The sequence below is a fragment of the Salmo trutta genome, unplaced genomic scaffold, assembly GCF_901001165.1.
Source record: "Salmo trutta unplaced genomic scaffold, fSalTru1.1, whole genome shotgun sequence".
In the NCBI taxonomy this organism is placed as follows: Eukaryota; Metazoa; Chordata; class Actinopteri; order Salmoniformes; family Salmonidae; genus Salmo; species Salmo trutta.
Window position 1 is genome coordinate 15,001 of NW_021822859.1, and position 5,000 is coordinate 20,000.

At 35.8% G+C, this 5,000-nt stretch overlaps 2 non-coding genes across 2 annotated transcripts; both read left to right on the plus strand.

Annotated features, from left to right (window-relative positions):
• The first annotated feature begins 4,494 nt into the window (after positions 1–4,494).
• Positions 4,495–4,613, plus strand: LOC115185982 (5S ribosomal RNA). The gene has a single exon (XR_003875511.1). It is a non-coding gene; the product is annotated as a 5S ribosomal RNA (ribosomal RNA).
• A 161-nt stretch (positions 4,614–4,774) lies between these two features.
• LOC115186069 (5S ribosomal RNA) lies at positions 4,775–4,893 on the plus strand. The gene has a single exon (XR_003875581.1). It is a non-coding gene; the product is annotated as a 5S ribosomal RNA (ribosomal RNA).
• The last annotated feature ends 107 nt before the right edge of the window (positions 4,894–5,000 follow it).

Sequence of the window (5,000 nt, forward strand, 5' to 3'; positions counted from 1 at the left end):
TCAGCCCTTGCGAGTACCTCGGGGGGTGAAGATATGGAGGGAAGTTTGATTTTGACGACAGTACTAGAGACGGAGAGAGAAACGGGGAGCACAACGGATGTGGGAGGAAATAAGTTGAGTTGGTTGGACGATATGGACTTGGAGGAGATATCTGATACGGACGATGGGGAAAAGGTAGAAAGACTAAGGGAAATATACAGGAAGAGGAAAGCGACGGGGGGAGAGAAGAAGGATGGAGGAGGAAAGAAACAGGACAAAAGGTAGAGGACAATGAAGGTATACTTTTTCATTTTATTATTTTTTGAAATGGTAAATTTTGTGTCCTTGAATGTAAATGGGTTAAGGACAATGGATACATTTCAAAATATAGTGCAAATGGAAAATGTGGATATCTTATGTCTACAAGAGACGCATTGGGACAATGATTGTGTATTGAAAGTAAAACAAATATGGAGGGATTTTATTTTTGTTAATAATGGTAGAGGGAATTCTAGTGGGGTTGCTATTTTAGTGAGAAAGGATGTGGTGGACAAAGTGGTACATGTACATGATGATAATAATGGGAGGATTTTAGTTTTAGATTTTGAGTATATGGATATGAAGTTTAGAATTATAAATGTTTATGCGCCAAATAACGAAATAGAGCGCAAGGTTTTATTTATTGAAGTGGGACGATGGAGTGTGGGAAATTGTATTGTGGTGGGGGATTTTAATGTGAAATTGGACAGATTGGATATGACAAGGGGAGCAGCTTTTAGAAATGATGCATCTAGAGGGGTTTTAAAGAAAATGATGTTTGAGAAAAAACTTATTGACATATGGAGAGATGACAATCCCGATAAATGAGAATTTTCGAGAAGGCAGGTGGTATTAGGGGAATTAAAACAAACTAGAATAGATTTGATTTTAGTTAAAGAAAGTTTAAGGGATTTTATGAAAGATGTTAAGTATGTTTTTACAACTTTCAGTGATCATGCATGTTTAAGTTTCTCGGTGGGTTTAGACAAGGAAAGAATAGGAGGTGGTACGTGGTGTATGAATGCGAGTTATTTGGGGGATGAGGATTATTGTAAACAACTTCAATATTTGATAACATGTGAAATGGAGGATAAGCAGAAAGGGGATGATAAGTGTATATGGTGGGACAAGGTTAAGGAAAAAATAAAAGTGTTTAGTATAAGATATGCAAGGAAAAAGAGAGGCAGGATGAAAAGAAAAGAAAATGAGTTGAGAGCTAAATTGGATGAAGAAATGGGCAAGTGTGACAGTGAACCTAATTATAATATAGAAAAGTTTTTAGAGTTGAAAGCAAAATTGAGTAAATATGACATGGATAAGTGTAAGGGGGCTATTATAAGAAGCAGAGCAAAGTATTTTCTGGAGGGGGAGAAATGCACTTCTTTTTTTCTTGGATTAGAGAAGAGTTTTCAAAGAAGAACATATCTTAGACAGATTGAAAATGTAAAGGGTGAAGTAGTAGATGATTATGTAGAGATTTTAGAGACAGTGCAGAATTTTTATAAGGACTTATTTAAGAAAGGGGAGGTGGATGAGGGGTGTGTACAGGAGATTTTAGGTAGTGTAGAGGTGAAAATTAATATAGAGGATAAGTTGATGTGTGATGGGAAGATTACAGTAAATGAAGTTACGGATGCGATAAAGGGTTTACAGGTGAATAAGAGCCCTGGAGTAGATGGTATCATTGCAGAGTTTTATAAAATTTATGAAAGTCTTTTAGCATCTATTTTATTGGAGGTTTATCACTATATGGAGGAGAAGGATTGTGTATCAGAATCAATGGTGACAGGAATGATAACTATTTTATATAAAAACAAAGGGAGTAAGGTGAAATTGGAGAATTATAGGCCTATTAGTTTATTAAATGTGGATTACAAGATTTTAGCCAAAATCTTAGCGAATAGGATGAAGAGAGTTTTACATGATATTATTGCACCAACACAGAATTATAGTGTTCCTGGGAGAGATATAGCTGACACAATTAATACAATTAGAGACGTGATACACAAAATGAATGGGGATAAGATAGGGGGTATTGTTTTAAGCATAGATTTAAATAAGGCTTTTGATAGGGTAGAACATGATTTTATGTTTAGGGCCTTGGAAAGATTTGGTTTTGGTAATAAAATAATAAGGTGGATTAAATTATTATATAGAAATGCAAAAAGTAGGGTGAAATGTAATGGGGTTTTAACTGATTCTTTTACCCTGGAGAGATCTGTGAGACAGGGATGTCCTTTATCTGCTTTACTTTATGTTTTATCAGCTGAACCTTTAGCGGCTTTTCTAAAGAAGGATAATTTTATCAATTGTGTACAGACTCCACAGAAGGGTTCAAGTTTGATTCACCAATATGCAGATGACACAACTATAACAGTTAGAGATGAGGATAGTGTAAAAAGGGTAATAGAAGGTTTTAAAGTATATGGAAGAGCATCAGGAGCAAAAGTTAATATGGAAAAGTCTGTTGTAATGTATATTGGGAAAGTAAATGAAGGGAATTTTCCTTTTAAAGAGGTCAAAGATTATTTTAAGGTGTTAGGAGTTTTTATAGGCTTAAAAGGAAAGGAAGCTAGGGATTTGACATGGAGTGGGGTGATAAATAAAGTCAGGAAGGTTGTAAATATGTGGAAGGGGAGGTTTTTAAAATTAAAGGGGAAGGTTATTGTTATAAATTCTTTACTGATGTCAATTTTTGTACACGTCATGAATGTCTTAGATGTGCCAGAATGGGTTTTAACTGAAATGAATAAGATTTTAGTAGAATTTTTATGGGATGGGAAGGGGGTGAAAATCGCTTTTAAAACATTGATTGCAGGTTATGAGGAGGGGGGTTTGAAGTTAGTGGATCTAAAGGTGAGGAAAATAGCGATAAGAGTGAAAATGGTTCGGAAGTATTTATATGGAGAATTAGATTACGGGTGGAAAAAGTTTTTTACAGAGTATTTGCAGGAGGTTGGGAGGATCGGGGATAATGGTTTATTAATGTGTGTAAAACAAGAAATGTTGGGAAAAATACCTTTGTTTTATAAGGAAGTTTTTGAGGCTTGGGGACAGTTTTTACCACACATTTCCTATGAATGTAACATTTTGGAAAATATTTTAAACCAGCCAATCTTTTTGAATCCAAAGATCAAGTATAATAATGCAATGTTGTATTGTAAATATTTTATGAGAGCTGGGATGAGACAGATTGGTGATATTCTATATGAGGTCATTCCGGGGTTTCTACCGGTACACGCTATTTATGACAATGTTATTGAGGTAGATGATGAAATAAGCAAAACTACAGTAGAAAATATGTATAAGAGAATTTTGGGGTGTATTCCGGAGGAGTGGGTGGTTTTAATAAATACAGAGGTGGTTAAGAGAGCCAGGGGTTTACCGGATATATTTTATGAAAATAATGGAGTGAAACATGAATTGTCAGGCTTGAAAGTTAAAACAGTCTATAGTAAATGTATTTTAAAAGAGATAAAAGTTCCTGCTTCAGAGAAAGTGTGGTCGGAGGTTTTTGTAGATTTGGATGTGAAATCAATATGGAAGAATGTTAATGTAAAATGGAATTCCATAGAATGTGAAGATAATGATTTTAAAATAAAACATAATAGGATTTTTACTAATGTGGTTCTACATCAAATCAACAGAAATATTAAGAGAGAATGTGACATTTGTCATATAGGGGTGGAAAACTTTATGCACTTTTTCATTGAATGTAGTAGATTAAGAGGGTTTCATGAATTTTTAAAGGAGCTTTTAGTAAAACATTGGGGGGAGGAGATTTTTAATGAGGTGGAATGGAGGAGATTTTTTCTTTTTGGTATAAATGGGAAAAGTAAAGTTTTGAACTTTAATTTGGTTAATTATGTTTTAAGTCATGCTCGATATGCTGTAAGATTAAGAAGGAACTTGGGTCATTATGAAGGAAAATGTGTGAGTGTGGAGGTACTTTTTAAGAGTATGTTGGAGAAAAATATAGAGATAATACATAGATATGGTGGATGCAACTTTGAAAAACAATTTGTGTGGGGGAGTACATTTATTCGACTTTCATCAAATGGAAAACTTGTGTTCAATTATTAATTGGATTTAATTGTTAATTGATTGTATTTTCTTTCTGATTTTGTAAAGGGTGAATTGTTCACCCTTTAATTATGATTGAAACGATGTAAAATTGTCTGTTTCTCATAATAAAATATAAAAAAAAATAAAAAAAAGGTACGCCCGATCTCGTCTGATCTCGGAAGCTAAGCAGGGTCGGGCCTGGTTAGTATTTGAATGGGAGACCGCCTGGGAATACCAGGTGCTGTAAGCTTTTTGTCCACGAGGGTGTGCTCTTACACTATTTCATCAGCAACACTGCCTTGTAGTAAGCATTTAATGATGAATTGACTAAATGCAGCTTCCTGCTGCAAAATGCAGTCTGTTTATCAGACTCACTTTGACTATATATGTTGTACCAAGAGATTGTTTATCGTTTACGGCCATACCAGCCTGGGTACGCCCGATCTCGTCTGATCTCGGAAGCTTAGCAGGGTCGGGCCTGGTTAGTACTTGGATGGGAGACCGCCTGGGAATACCAGGTGCTGTAAGCTTTTTGTCCACGAGGGTGTGCTCTTACACTATTTCATCAGCAACACTGCCTTGTAGTAAGCATTTAATGATGAATTGACTAAATGCAGCTTCCTGCTGCAAAATGCAGTCTGTTTATCAGACTCACTTTGACTATATATGTTGTACCAAGAGATTGTTTATCGTTTACGGCCATACCAGCCTGGGTACACCCGATCTCGTCTGATCTCGGAAGCTAAGCAGGGTCGGGCCTGGTTAGTACTTGGATGGGAGACCGCCTGGGAATACCAGGTGCTGTAAGCTTTTTGTCCACGAGGGTGTGCTCTTACACTATTTCATCAGCAACACTGCCTTGTAGTAAGCATTTAATGATGAATTGACTAAATGCAGCTTCCTGCTGCAAAATGCAG